This window comes from Bombus pascuorum, chromosome 4 (genome assembly GCF_905332965.1).
Source record: "Bombus pascuorum chromosome 4, iyBomPasc1.1, whole genome shotgun sequence".
NCBI classification, from domain to species: domain Eukaryota; kingdom Metazoa; phylum Arthropoda; class Insecta; order Hymenoptera; family Apidae; genus Bombus; species Bombus pascuorum.
The window spans coordinates 7,782,987-7,799,639 of record NC_083491.1 but is presented as its reverse complement, the minus strand read 5'-3'; the positions used below and the strand labels follow the sequence as shown (position 1 = coordinate 7,799,639).

General features: G+C 36.7%; 1 protein-coding gene across 2 annotated transcripts in view; it reads left to right on the top strand.

The window, feature by feature from the left end:
- The window catches only part of LOC132906569 (RING finger protein 17), a 309,846-nt gene that overhangs the window by 156,467 nt on the left and 136,726 nt on the right, over nucleotides 1-16,653 (top strand). The window lies entirely within an intron of this gene.

The following is a 16,653-nucleotide window of genomic DNA, read 5'->3' as shown; positions in this document are numbered from 1 at the left end:
ACAGCAAAAGCAAAATAGCAAAAGTAGAGAAAGCGTACAAAAAAATAGAATTGCAGGAATGACAAGAGAAGTCTGAGAATTAAAAAAAGGAGATATCGTAGCCACAAAGGTTACACAACGTAGAAACATGAAAATGCGATAAAGTTCAGTAATAAAAGAAATTAATACGGGCAGTAAGGAAGTAACAAATTAAAACAAAAACTAAGAAATTATAATTTAACAGTTTGAGAAGGACGATGTACTTGTAATTGAAAAGAGAAAAGAAATTTCCTAGCATATGTTTTAAACTTTCAAGGAACAGGTGTGTTCCTATATAAAAATGTGACACGCGCGATGCGTATATCCGAGCGCACATAGCTTGACATGTCCTTTTTCACTTTTACGAGGAAATCTGTATTTATGTCCGTATTTTTTGACGGATATAAATTGCCTTACGTTCCTCGAACCTTATTGTTAGTTACGTTTTTACTACTTTTATACCATTTTCACTGCATCCTATCTAAAGGTAAACTTATCGCTTTCACAAAATGAGCGAGCATGTAACCCATAAATCCAGTCGGAAGTTTCCCAAAAATTAAACGATGGTGACAAATGTAGAAGACGCGAGAAATAAATAACATACTTTCAATGAATTTCTAGCTTTTGGAAATTTCGAAAAATTTCAGAGATTAACTTTCAGAGAAATTTTTATAAAATATCAGGTTGTACAATAATTAGCAAAATTAGAACTATTCGATATAGCATAGTGGAAGCAGTTTCGAAGAATAATTTTCATCTTTTGGAACTCTCAGACCCGACAATTGTCTCTTCTACTCTCCAGCGAGGTCTCGACTCTATGGAAGAGTGGTTCCACGCAACGAAAACAAATCCAGCCACGAAAACAAACTTGCCCACAGGTGACGATAAACAATATACCTATTCCAGATAAAGGGTCAGTCAGATATCTGGGCATGATTCTGGACAGAAGATTGACATGGAAACAACATATCTTAGATAAAACCAAACGACTCAAAGAAAAAATTAAAAAATTCTACTGGCTCATCGGCCGACGTTCCATCTTAAACACGCAAAGTAAAATTACACTATACAAAGGCATATTAAAACCTGTTTGGACCTATGGAATTCAACTATGGGGAACAGCAAGTAATTCCAACATAGAAATTCTTCAACGATTCCAATCGAAAACCTTAAGATCCCTAATAGATGCACCTTGGTACGTCACCAACGGAACGATACATCACGACCTCAAGATACCCACAGTCAAAGAAGAATTATACAAATTCAGCAATAGACATAGCACAAGAGTTAACAACCACCAAAACCCTCTAATTACTCAACTACTCGACACGTCGGAACAGATCCGCAGACTAAAAAGACACTACACCTTAGACCTAAGCACTAGGTTCAAATAGAATCAAACATACTATAAACACTTATTAACCATGTCATAGTACCACGCCAGATAAATTTACTTAAAATTCTCTAACGAGAATTGATTGTAAAATAAACGTAAATAAAAAAAAAAAATCTTTTGGAACCGTTAGTGGTCTCCACTTCTAAGGAAACTCTACATCTGGTCTTTTAGTTTTCTCAAACATTGAAACCATCGACAGCGTATAGACAAAAGACTGCGTCGAAGGCAAACCATAAATAGTAGATAGGTATTGGCTTCAGGGTTTTTAGTCATAGGGTAACGCTGCTAGCGTGCGAATCTGGATCAGCTCAATTATATTTCGATTTGTATTTACACTTCAGTATTTAAAATATATATTTTCTACCTTACAATTTATCCACGCGTTCCTTTGTTCACATACATCTAATAACCTGAACAGGAACATTGTAGGGGTAACTTTTTAATTTTACAGAATATCTTACGCTTTGAATCTTTAAAGCAAACAATTTGAAATACACATTTAGCGATTAAAAAGATGGGGAAATAGCATAGAACGATAAACAGTAACGAATTGGAAATGAATTTTATTTAATCGGCAGCAATGCCGAGCAGTTTTATTCCATCGTGAAATGATGAATTACTCGTGAAATGATCTAATAAACCATATCAATCAACGGAAAATAATCCAACGAATGGATTATCGAATTAATTCTCTGGAAACCTCTAACACCGAATATTCGCAAACAGGCGTAAACCAGTTTTACACAAATTTTCCCCATCATAAACCAATAATCCTTCGTGTATCCGAAATTCTACATCAGTGAACTATTTTAACCAGAAATTCGCACGAATTGAATGGCCGGTATACAAAGTTTCTGGTAGCCATCGGTGTCGACCAATTAATTCCAGGCTGATCCTCGGACTCCGTGGCCAAAGCGGCTTATCATGGCCATTAATGCCGCGAAACCTTTGACCAGCGATGAAACAACGTTATAAACATCGACGAGGAGAAAAGTCGTGGAAGGTAAAAGAAGGAAAAACCGAACGAACGCTCCATACGGTGGCAGATGTTATTATACCCGTTGTTGGTTAAATAACGTTTTAATCGCGGACAGCAAAGAGGTGGTTGTGTCTCTTTCATGATAAGAGGATTTTATTCGACCGATACGTAATTCCTCGTGTACACCGGGGAAACGTGTAGAGGATCCAACACGAAAGATCATCGTGTATCGAGGATGAAATCTTTCCCAAGGTACGTGATGTTGCTCGTCGTTCATCGGCTTACACATTCTTATTCGATTGACTTTGGAAATTTTCATAAACGAGAATGCGAGTCTTGGTTGGACGTTGTGGGGGAACCGAGGATTTCGAAGTAAGTTCGCTTTTATTTTAGAAAGAAGATTTCCAAGGATCCATTGCTTATGAATAGCCCATACATGAATTGAATTTTCTTTTGAAAAATTGATTTTCAAGGATCTGTTTCTTATTAGTAGTCGGTCGATCCATAATTCTTCCTGCTCGAAAATCAAAAGGAACTTGGCGAATAACATTCCATCTCGGTAACTCGTATTTTTTTATTGGTTGTGTCCAATCTTAAGACAAGAAGAACATCGTCGAAATTTTCAGTCATATTAAATTATCTTCTAATTATCTTTCCATCTAATTAACTTACGTCGTCTATCAACTACTGTAACCACCAACATTTGTTATAACGAACTATTATATATAATCATAATAATAGTAAATATAAGAATAATATCACGCGTTGTGCGTAATAATAAATTCCCTAAGTGTTCCTAAAAAATAGAACAACCATATTCCATCCTCAATGACTTCTACTCGGCTAGAAAATTATCCGCGTTCTTGAACAATGATCACAATCCTCTTTTCATCGAAATAACACCCGACACTGGTCGCTAATAAGGTAATCAGTACATTAATTAACGCGGCTAACGAATCCATCGGAATTGTCAGTTTACACCGAGTTTGGCACAAAATTGATATCTGTCCCGTTCGCGATAAACTAGTTGTGCCTGTAAATTATCGTGAAACGTATGCCAGTAAATTATATGGTACACGAAAGACACAATACGGAGAATCGTAGAAACTTTTGTCGTTGTACGCGTCTCGATGTTGTAGCTGATAGAGTCCGAGCTGGACGAAGTTTTCAATTGGTTGCGAACCGCGTGTCGAATGAAACGACACCAGCGTTGGAATAAAAATAAAAAAAAAGACAAAAAGGACAGAGAGAAAGATTAAAAAGGAAATATGGTGGGAACGGTGTACTATGTCATACTTGGCAATCGAGGCTGCTTCCCTATGCACGATGCATGCTTGCACATCCATCGATGAACAGTGTTGTAGTGTTCCGTGAACGTGTCCCGTTTAATAGCGTGACGAATGGTCTGAATGAAATGGACTTGGAGAGAGTGTTTTGTGGAACAGACTGTTGGTAACAGATATTTCGCTCGATGTGTCATTGCAATTACATCGGTTTTACTATTCGTAACGATGTATAAAAGTATCAGGACGTACCAGATTGTTCCAGTCTGAAGTTTAGATAAATCATAATGCATTATCATTAAGCAGCTACGTTAAAGATAAATGATAGAAAATATGCGCGTATAACGAACTGAAATATAGGATATCAACACAGACCAAATCCTCTGGGAACAAACTTTCGAGCCTGAAGCTTAGATACATCGTAATTCATTATCATTAAGTAGCCGCGATAAAGGTAAATGATAAAAAGTTTACACGTACGATGAGCCGTTTTTAATTCCTGTACTGTACGTAAAATTTCTGTTACTGTAAAGTGAATGGTAAAATTAATCCTAAAATTATTAGAATGAGAAAGCTGATCTAAATAGTAGAAGAACTAGTACAGAAGTGGTATTAATCGTTTTAACAAAATATCATCTACGTAGGATATTGTAAATAACTGTTTGTATATACCGATCTTCGTCCTTTTTTATTTTTAAAATGCGATATTACTGGTTTTATAAAAAAATATTTATATAAAAATATGTCGTCGTATCTAACCTATGAACGTTGAGAGAGTAAGCCGATAGATCGCTGTCAAGGCAAAACGTTTCGAACACACGTACATCGCGAAGGATGTCAACCACGTAGCGACATTTATCCGCGACATTCCCATGCTGTAAACAATCAGGGAAATTGCAATTAATGACGCCGCTATGTCATCGGATGTCGGCTTGAAAAAATGGTGAGCAGCACACATTTTTCGTTTCGTCGATTTTAAATCGTTGTTTAATCCTCCCATTTTCACCAAATTCCATTTAGGTTAATCCCTTAATATATTTTTTACCATTCAGAAAGTTGGACGATTTTCAACCGCATTTGCGATAGATGCTATTTAATTCCTAAAATAAAGAAACTCTGAAATCATTGTCAGACAGAACAAGTAATTCCAAAATTAGAATATACAAAGTGGAGTCATAACGAAGTTTCGTTATAACGAAAATTTGATAGGTAACATGAATTTCCGTTTGAATTCTATTTCTTTGATCGCGTGTGTAAAAAATTTGAATTTGCATAGAGGCTCGCAGTCTAAATATCACTTGCATCTGCGATCCTATTCTAATTGTCATATTCATAATTAAAATCGTAGGAGAATAGGGAAAAGAGCCGAAAACACGGTGAACTAAACAAGTTAATGGGAGAATATAGTGCGAGGAAAATGATATTCAACGTAGTGTCGCAGGTCCGTAAACGAGAGGCGCGTGTAATTTGGCTGAAAATGGATTTGCTTTTCATCGACACGCGGACGGACGAGAGGCAGGCGGACGCTGTCCGTCGCGTATCGTGTGTCATATGAAGCGTAAAACGAAACAAAAAGAAGAAGAAGGGAGGGCGGGGGACGATAAAAAAAATCGTCGGAATTACAATGGTATTTGTTTTCTAGCGTTTCACAAGCGCCGATAATACGAAACCCACGCACGCGACAAAAGGCTGCGTGTCGAAACTTTTCTACCCCTGTCTCTCTTTCTCTCTTTCTACCCATAATCATTTCGAAACCGCCTGTGTCCGCTCGATCCTGATGCGATACGGGATACCATTGCACAACCGTTGAACGAGATATCGTTTTAATAACGAAGCTCAATGCGAAGCATCGAAGGAATGGTTTCGAAATAGGAAATTGAATCGCGTTGAATGTTAGCTTTTATCTTGCGGAGTACATATTTACGAGATTCTGCGTATCACGAGTTACAGCTTACGATTTTTTTTTACTAAATTCTGTTTCATAATATCAACGAACGTAGAGAGATTTAATTGAAATATTAATTAAATTTACAAGCGTTCATCGGACCTACCCTCTGACAGGGACAAATTACAAGCTGCAATTTTTAATAGTAAATGGAATATCGATAAATTTGACAAACTTTTATCGATCTAATCTCTGAACATCGCGAATCACAGGCTGCAATTCATAGTAAATTCTATTGGATAATAGCGACATTAAAAATATTGAATTGGAATGTTGATAAAATTTTACAACACAAATTCTTATCGAGCTCGCTTCGTGAATTTTTTTACATTACATTCCATCGTCTTATTTACATATAATACGCAAAGTATGAAAAATATTCAAAATAGAGTATTGGTTGTAAACTATACAGTAGATAAGACAATTTTCGTATAGTTTTTACAAAAGCATAGTATTCTGTCTTCTGGTATTTCGTTCATCTGAACGACAATTTGTCAAAACACGATAACCATATTTACAAATCTACCATAAGCCTAAGTAACCATAGCCTGATTATAACGTGAGCGTCGAGACGCTAAACGTTGATAATTTAATGCTTAATAATGTGACGATTAACGGGAGTTTCAAAACGCCGCACTTTTTGCGAAAATTGGCGGCACTGTGGTTTTGACAGCCGTGTATAACGCGTTTTCGCTTCCGAAAATTCTGGTAATTCCTGCGTTTTTTCCTAACCGATGAAACCGCTACAAATATTCTCTTTCTCTGCGTATACGCGACCAGTGCATGGCTCTTTTTTTCTTTTGATTTTTCGTCGTTCGTTTTACCCTTAGACCGGTTTCACACGGAGCTACTGAATGTACATGTACACCGATGGAAGCGTTCACATGACGATTTTCGTGAATCGTAGGCAACTATATTTTCATACTACTTTATCCTACTTATCGTCTTTCCTACTATACTACTTTTCATACAGAGGCGACAGTCGAAACGTTAAGACAAATAGACATTCAAGGGATATGCTTGCGATACAGGTATCGCGATACGTGTGAGGTGGTATATTATTTATTTGTAGTAGTGCGCTACTGCTAATGTATAGAGTGAGACAGATTCTGCTGCGGGGTCGCCGGTGTCACTGCTGGGGTACTGCTGCAATTTTCTTGTTATTTTTAGATCGTGAAAGAAAAATTGGACTTCAGTTGCTGGGATTTGAACCCAAGTCCCGAACGTTCGTAACCTAAGACGCTAACCAGTGCGCTGCCGTCGTCCGACACTAGTTAGTGTCGAGTGGTGGTATTTTGCTGTCGAGTGCCGCCACACGTGTATCGCGATACGCGTACCTTCGTGTGAAACCGACCTTATCTTTTCCCGGATTTCACGACTGTTTCTTTCCTTTTTTTTTTTTTATTTTTTTTTTATTTTTTTAACCCGGTCGTTTCGCGTGCACGCACGGAGACAATCGAAAACGCACGGAAAATTAATATCTCGCGTGACAACCGGTCTGTATTTGTATCGTTTACAGACTAAGCCAGTGGCGCGGAAACTCGCGTCGAAACGATCCCTTTAGGCGTGCATTGTGAATGCACCGTGTGTCAATTTAGTCAAACGACGTCTGTTTGAACGGTTGTATTAATCGATTAAGGGCTAGATTTTTATTTAACGCTGGAGCTAGCGACGAGTAAAATATGAAACTTGCGCGGGAAAGCTGTACGCATCGGTATAATTCAAATTCTGGGTTTATTCTTTCTTATTTATGGAACAAATTCTATAATCGAAATTATATTTATTAGATGTGTAGTATCGTGAACTATTGTAGTTAGTTTATTAATAATAAATGGGTTAAACAGATGTTGATTAAACAGGAAACGATGGTTATTCAACATGAACGTATTATAATTAAGACAACTAGATAATTAATTAGTAACTCTTGTTACCGCGGTTTCAACTCTCTCTCAACAACGCTAGCAACACTATCTCGACAACGCAATCCGCACTCTCTGGCTTCTCAACTCATACTCCTGTTAATTCGTTTATGTCCCTTAGCAACCCCTTGTCTTTTGTCTTAGCCTCATATCTTTTGTCTTAGCCCCACCACGCACATGCTCATTTGTTTGTAAAATAACAAAAATAGGATTCAAAAGTTCAAACGTAGTGTCGAAATGAACGCTAAAAGAAAATACTATTTATCTTTATTTAACACGATTTGATACTGTAAGACGAGGGATGGAGGTTTTCATCGAGATATAATTTATTATACGTTAATTAAGCATAGTTGAAAGTATTGTCTTGTAATAAAAAATAGTTGCACGAGGTTTATGTTACGATTATGAAAAATTTGTGCATATAAAAAGTATCGATTGGTCGGACATATTTTCAGATAATCTACATTTTTACGTTCTCTTTTGTTAAGCTTGGAACGACCTAAAAATAGTGATATAATGGAAAAAGGATTACTTGCTTCAAGGAATATAAATTCGGATTGTAGGATAAAGCATTTTCACGTGAAATTCCATTTTTCATAGAAATACCCTTAAAAATATGTTCCCGCAAGGTCGTCTCAGCACGAGTTCATCCATTCAAACAGAATGTTGTGAATCATTGGTGTCGTACATTAAAAAGCTACAATATTTTTTTTGGAATGGATACTTCGGTAATCCGGCAACTGTTTCATCAACAGCATAAAGCAATATTTACTCGTTTTATTTAAAATTGTATTATATCATTTACCTCTGCGAAATTCATATCATAGATGCAAGCCCATATTTCAAAAATTCATCCCATAAAGATTTAAAATCCTGCAAAATAAATGACCCAAGTCTCTCCTCAAAACAGACAAAGAAACAATAAACTATGATAAAATAAAACGAAATCTTTCTTCAAACTTCGGAACTTTTTTATAAAAATCGTAAATTGTTTCTCTTCCATTAAATAATATTTTAATAATTAAACAATTACTTGGACGTCCAATGCAATAGCACATTTGAAACCATATTGTACTGTTTATCTATGAACTTACAAAAACTTTTCACGAACTTCCTAATCCGCAAAGATCTCAAATTTAGTTTCATAAAGTCTCAAGAACCAAACTCCATATTCAATATACTAAACCTCCTAAAAAAGTTATTTACTATTATATTAATAATAGATATTAAAGCAGTAAAATAAATGTTGAAAGCCTTAAATGTTAAAGTAGTACATATACTTTCACGTAAAATCCACGTTGCATTCGGTTTCAAAAATTTAAAAAATCGGTCACTCCGTATAACAATCTTGAAAAAGGAAAGACAAGATCTACTCAAACTACTGTGAAAAACAAGAACGTGGAAAAAACGTAGCAACGATAGTCAGTCGCTGACGTAATCGCGTTTAGACGGCCACGAACGCGATTCGAGTTGTTTCCGTGTTCCCGTGAAACACGTGCTCCTTTGATTCCATTGGACGTGTTACCACCGTGTTCCACCCTCGCATCGACGCTATGTGCTCTAAGATTCAGCGATACACACACAGAAAGTTGTACACTATGTATATGCGCATACAGTCTTATCCAAAAATGTTGGATCCTTTGCAGAAAATAAGATAACTGCACTGCGAATTTGTAAGAAGCTCGAAAGCATAAAATTGTACGAAATGCGTATAATAGGAAAAAATGCGTATAATTGGAAAAAATCCAAGTATAATGCTTTTTATAATACTTGGTATATAAAGCGATTCTCCATCGAGATTCTACATTTTTTTAATTATATTCTCAATGATATGAATTTCATATCCGAGGGATTCACGCGAAACTCAGAAAATCGTAAAAAAATGGACCTAATAGGAGTGTACGTGTGCTGAGTGGAAAACGGACTGGAAACCTTTGCGTTTGTATGCTCCGCGTACACGAACTGAGGGCAGACAGAGAAGCAGCCTGTTCTGGATCGCTGGATCGTTGGATCGTCTGCTCGCCAAAGGATAGTCAATCGCATTGCTGTCTCTTCGCTCGATCACTCCTCCTCTTCTGTTCGTGCTCTGTGTTACTGCTTCTCTGTCCTGTTCGTGCATCGATGCGGCCGTTAATTGTTACTCCATGCCCCTGGTTATCGATTTCTAGAGTTTCCCTGGTCCAAAGTTACGTCGCTCGCATAATTATAACAGTACTTTGTGATCGATCTTACATACCACGTCGTGTAACTGGTATTATATATACAGTGGCTGACGGAAGTATTCGAACTCGGAAGTATTAACAGCGAAAATTTGTACAGATACTGCTGAAAATTTCAAATCGGCAAGGTTTTGGATGCTTCCTTTAAGAAAGAAAATAAGGGTAATAAATAGACGTCACATGGCAATTTATTATGTATCAATACGTATATACCAAGTTACACCTAATAGGAAGTGAAAGTTAGATACTTGGAGAATGGTGAATGTATAAATAAGGAAATGTTCACTGGTAAGGTGGATTAATCGTATTATGAAAAATTCTATTTGTACTTTTTCCTGCAATTTAAGACTTTAAAATACATTCTCTGTACTTTAGATCGCTATAAACATCGAACGACTTACACATTTTTTAACTAAATTAAGTTTCATTTAATACAAAAACCTTTCCTATTTACGTACTCGCCTCGTGTATAACAACATGAATTATTACGATACGTGAAGAAATATAAATTGCACAATAGCCAGCACATACACACGTTAAATGTCTTCTCCAAAGTAATCGGTCAAATCTTCACCGACTCATTCGTCACTGTCCATTTATGTAAGCATTCTTTCCACTCTTTACAAGTAGTTTGTTAAGCGGTAGCATTTGACGATCATCGATGTGTCTCTTTTGCTTTTCAATCTTCCATCTCCGAGTGTCTATACCGTCGAACATGCGTGCTACAACTTTGTAAATCACATTAAGCCGCCTGTCATAATTCTCAACGCGTGATACGGTATTGAACGATCCGTTTTCACATAAATTAGGAGACGACGTCGAACGCGTTATCAGACGCTTTCACCGCGGATTAGTTCCGACAATACTCGATGAATGGTTGAGGACACGGACGTCGAATTCGTGTCACGAAAGAACAGGTTAATATCGGTCAATGTCAAATCCAAGTCGTCAGGCTTTCTCCGCGAGATACTGGAGGATTCGAAAATGTGAGTCTCCTCCATCGAGGTCGTTTCCTATTCTTTTCACTCATAAATCTTCCACCATGGTCATTGACATAGCGTATCGATTGTTTTCGAAGCGATTCCTGTCGCAAATTTACGGTTGCTTGTTATTATGTATTTTTAATAACAAATTCCATGTAGCGTAATTACATTTTTAATGGTCGTGTCCTAATATTTTAATATTTCATATCTTAATGGTCATATTTCGTGGGAATTGTTATTTCAAGAAGTTGAGAAATAAAGTAAATAGTAATGAGAAATAATAAATAAAGTAAGAAAACATTGATATTGGTAAAAAAATTTTATTTAAATAAAAAGGCACGCCAAAAATTTGTATATCTTTGAAATACAAAATTCAGAGATAACACGTACATGTGATTTAGAATTTTATTTAATATAATGATATAACTGATGAAATATTTTCTTGACTTCCTTGGCTCCGTATTTCAAACATATTTTATTTCCTTGCTAGTACTTTAACGATGCTACAAATCAAATTCAACGATTGCGAAACTTTCGAGCTGTAAGTTATTGCGACAAGCATTAGATGGGGGACTCAAACGCCTGGTAGCAGAGATTCACTTCCGGCGTGCGGTCGGGCGTCGAAATCTCCGTATCGAGGACGTTCGTTTCTATTTGTTTTTCTCTCATATTGTAAATGATCGTAATATTTTTGTAACTTTTCATGATTTTCCAAGCTAATAAGTTAGTGTTTCACTTTTTAAGAAATTCCACTTAGAATATGATAAATATAGTACGTAGCTTAATTTTATTTATTATTTTTAATTTATCACTATAGAAGCTACTAAATACGATAAATAATTTAAAGGAATTTCTTGTCTGCTTAATTTCCACAATCTCTCGAACAATTTATTACAACGTACACGTAACTGACAACACAAATACTTCAATTTAGCATTTTAAATACGATTTTTCAACAGAATTGAGAAACGAAATATGCAAATATACGACTTAACCAAGTTAAATTTGATGAAATAAGGAAAATATCGCCCTATCGACGACTAAGTTACCATCGAAATCGATACAATCCCTGATTAATCCTCGGCCTTGCCTTTTACGATTTGCGTGAAAGTCTCAACCGAGTCCACGAAGAGCCATATTCGAGAGAAAATAAAAATGACCCTCATTCGAGGGACCAGTTTACGTGTTTTCTCGAGCATTCGAAACGAACCACGTGAAACAGGAGAAACCAGCCTCTGTATTACGTTCGAATTAACGGGCTTTTGATTGATCATGGAGTCATTAATCGGTCGTAGAAACAGGTAATACATCTACGTTTCTTAACGAGTTCAACATTCTACGTGCTCTCAATTTTTTTTTCTTTTTACGAAGATAGTACTCGTTCCTAGTGTTGAAGTGGAAACAGAGTTCGTTAATGTGAAATTCTTTTGATGTTTCAATGCTCAACTGGAATCTTTCTTATGGAGAATTTTTAACGCGTTTGTGAAAGAAGTTTTATTTCAATTAACGAATATATTAATATCAATTAATTCACGTATATAGATTGTGTGATTAATGCAACGTAACGTATTAAGATGTAATACGTGTAATTGATATAGCGTGAATAATCATGCGCTATAATACGAGATATACGAATCTCAACGTGTCTTTATTCTTTTAAAAAATATGTATATTTTCTTACCGTATAGATCTAAACGAATCTTCGTGAAATAACAATTTAATAAAAGTAGTTTAAAAGGACAATTAAACAAGGTATCGATACTACGACATAAAAAATATCTTTAGATTCATTGAAATTTCTTCGATATCTTTTATGCAATCTATAATACTTTCTTTGTCTTCCTTTTTCCACTGAAGCGAAAACGAAAAGTAAATGAGAAATAATCTTAACTGTATCGTTCTATAACTTTCTGTGTTCTAACTTTGCTATCGACACTTCCGAAATTTAAAATTCCGAAATTCCTATCACACTTCTATTATTAGCGAAAAATTGATAAATCATGACAGTAACAAACTTCCTAGAAGTAAATTTATATAAATTACACGCTATTTAACTTATTAATTTAATTATAATTTAGAATTGTAAAACGGACACCTGATATTATTAATCACCAAGTTACTGCGCATATATCGCTCATGATCATCGTTTTCCTTCGCGCGATAGTACGTAATTTTCTTTTGAAGACGAATTGCATATTTACCTACCTCGAATATTGCGATTTTATCCATCGATGGTCATCGATCGGCTAGATCCTTCGACCACCGTAGGGAAGAGAGGGTATAGCGAGTTCGTTGAATCGAGAAATTTTCAGCCGCGTTGCGCCGGTCGCCGCGAAATATTATCGACGTCTGTTGCCCGCGGGCCTACCGCGTCATTGGTTGCCGAAAATTAACATGCGAACGAGCCAGGAAATATCGGACGAATTAAAAAACCGAGCGAAATGGGCGAAAAAAGGAAAGAGAATACGAGTTCGACGGGGATTGGAGAGAAAGTTCATTGGAAATAAAAAAAAAAAAAAAAAAAAAAAAAAGAAAGGAGAAAAATATATGGGTGGAAAAAAATAAATATCGAAGGAGCTCCAGGCGACCTCTCCCCTTCCCTCTGTGTACTCGTACAACCTCCACAGCCCTTTCGTTGTATCCGTGTTTTTCTCACTCACCCTGCGCAACCCTTTGCCGTTTGTCTCTGTTCCGCCCTCCTCGAAATCCTGTCGATCATCCGCACCTTTTGGCAAGCGTGCAACAACTGGTTGCACGACAGGGAGATGTGCAACTCGGAAAATAGAGCCGCGTTTAGGCTGCTGGAATAGGCTTTGTGCGTGGGGTTGTGGACTCGTGTGCAACAGGCAAGAGCTGATATTTGCGCGGCGAAGTTGAAGTTGAGAAGCTACAGGGGTGAATCGGATGGTTGTAGTTTGTCGTGATCGAATGATTTATCCATTGCTGTTTTCATTATATTTCTTCCTTTTCACGGCTTTGTTAGCATTTTTAGAAGTTCCGTTCCATAATGTTTCTTCCGATGTTTTATAATTTTGTCTTTTATTATTCTTATTTATTGTCGTCTACGTCGTGTTTTAATTTGATTTACGTTTCTATATTTCTTTGTCCTTCTATTTTTTGTTTCTACGAACAGTCGATTTTTTGTTTGTCTCTGTCCTTTGTTAAGTGAATATTTTGGATATGTTGAATAGATTGTAGATTTAATGTTACGTTTACGCTTTTTATATTATTTTCATTCTCTGTGCTACGTTTTACTTTCGTTTAATTTGGCAAGTTCTTCTGCTTTTTTACTTTCTTTCGTACGTTTCCGTTTCTAACGATCTTATTTTTCTTTTTTGTTTGTTTCAGGTAAGACACGAACTCTTTTCCTCCAATATCAGCCTGGTGAGTCTAAAGGCAGCAAAGTCTAACAACGAGTCGAAAATAGACTCTCCTTTTCGCTATTATTCTTTTTCATTATGGAACAACATAATAATTCCTAAGAAATTCTATAAAAGAACGATAGTACGATTAATCTTAGATGTTTCATAAATGAAATTTGAATTTTATCGAAACGGACAACGAATTAATTTACGCAGCTAATAAGTCAAAGTTTACTAAAAATTCTTATACAACATATATCACTTTAATTTCGTTATTTCATTCCTTAAGTAACGCTTACGTAACACTTCACGCTTAATAACTACAATTAATATAATTAACGTTTGGAAGCATGTTTCAAGAAATAAATCCTTCAACTGTAAAATACTTTGCACGCTAACGAAACATTACTTTACGCGTAAAAATCACTTAATAACGAATATACTAGTATCATCAAATTCTTCAGATATCTTTGAACAAAGGCATTTCGATTAATCCAAAATTGCATTGGAAACACAGTGACGTAACCAACATGTGGCAATGTGGCATAATAAGCGGTTAAATACTGTTAACGATCCACCAACAGAAAATTGTATCCTCAACCACGTAACGATCACTTTTACTGGCCTGTGTTGGCGCACAAACTCGGCACACAAACCTGTTAATTCCAGTGAACTGTCATTCGTGATGTATTAGCGTGTAAACTCATATTAATTCGAGCATTTCCTCGTTACGAAATCGTTACGACCCACGGTTTTTTCTTTCTCGTGCTATGCATTTAGACTTTCACCCACACACGAACCATAATCAACCCTTTGCAACAAAAATGTATAAAACAGTTATATTCGTTTTATCAAATTTAAAAAAAGTTATCGATGAATCGTTGGCTTCGATAATGATATCGTGATTATCATACTTTGTCATACTTGTTTCTTTTTTATTATTTATCGTAATCTTTACGAAAAAGTTAGATAGTTTTCACGAACTTTGTACACCCGTAAAAATTATTCGAAAAAGTTGATTATCGGGAAAGAGGAAAAATTTGTGAACGAAAGTGTCGTGAAGTTACGAATGACAAAAAATCTACCTCCAGTCACGTCTTTGTTCAATTCACTTTTCCAACAATACGTTATAACAACGCATTTAACTCGATACTTTGCCAAACAATTTTATTAAAAATTGCATACAATTTCAAATTTATGATGTACGCCAAATATGGAAAGCTTCGTCGAACGTAGGTGTGCCAACACTTTTAAGCGGGAGTGTACGAGCGAAGTTTTCATTATTTAGTCGACAAGGGCTCATACCAACCACGTTACGCCGCCATTATCTGCGTTTTCCCTTGCGTCACCCCATGTCTGCCTGCCGTGCTTCACTCAAAACAATCGTCCCTGGATCTCCCTCTTTCTCGCGAACACTTTTTCCCTCTCATATTTATTTTTTCTTAGCTATTAATTCCTGATATTAATTCCTCGACTTTTAGCTTGCTACTTTTGGTTCGTTGGAGCATCGAACAAAGGAATTTACGATTATCGTTTTTGGTTAGTTTATACTGTGAAATCAACCCCTGTCGAAATTTTCAACGTTGTGGCTCAGTTTTATATTGGAAAGTTCTTCGGCTGTACGATTGCTTTTTTAATATCATGTTTCCTTGTTTCTCTAATTTGATAGCTGAATTTTAAAACAGAGGAAGAGGGTAGCTTGGAATAATTCGCCCAGTTTGGGCTGCATTGCTTATTAAAATTGTCGCCTGGAAATTCGATTTTCATATCGAGAATTTCTTCAATATTTTCTCACGTAATAATTTCTCCAAGCTTCGTTATTCCATATTAATGAAATTCACTGTTTCTGTCCACAATATTTTAGATATTCAATTATTTCCCGTAACTACATTCTCTGCTATTCGCTGCACAAAAATCCACCAAGCTCAACGAAACCCGCATCAAAACCATATATGCACCCTCCACTCGCAAAACCTACAAATCAAACGCGTTCTTACCTCGAAGCACCCAATCGACACCAGAGCTAGCCAGCCGCGAGCACGCCTTTTTATCCTTCCGTGATGACCGAAGCCGCGAAAAATGGAAAAGCACGGAATACAGCCCCGTGGGAAAAAGATAGAGAGAGATAGCTCTGCTCGCCAGCGAATTATTTTCGTTCGCATAAACAAAGTCACGACTTGAAAGGGGAGTTTAAATTGTTCGCTAGTTTTACGTGCCCGCGGCTCTCTGTACCATCCCACCTTTCTCCACCCCTTTTTCACCCAACCAGGCCCAGTCTATCTTGCTCCCACCGTTTCGTCCAACCGATCTGCCCATCCTCGTCGCTCTCACCGCGCGAGACTAGCATCCCGGCGTTGTTACCGGTGCTGTTGCCGCTGTCCATCAGGAAAGATCCCGGGATACGAGCCTGCGCTTGAAGCCCATTGATTAACCGTTGTCTGCTGCATGTTGCGAGCGTTCGTAGCGAGTAACAGACGGAGAGGGTTGAACCAGCTGGACCAGCAAGCAGAAGAGGACAGAGGATGCACGCGGATAGATGGCGAGAGGAA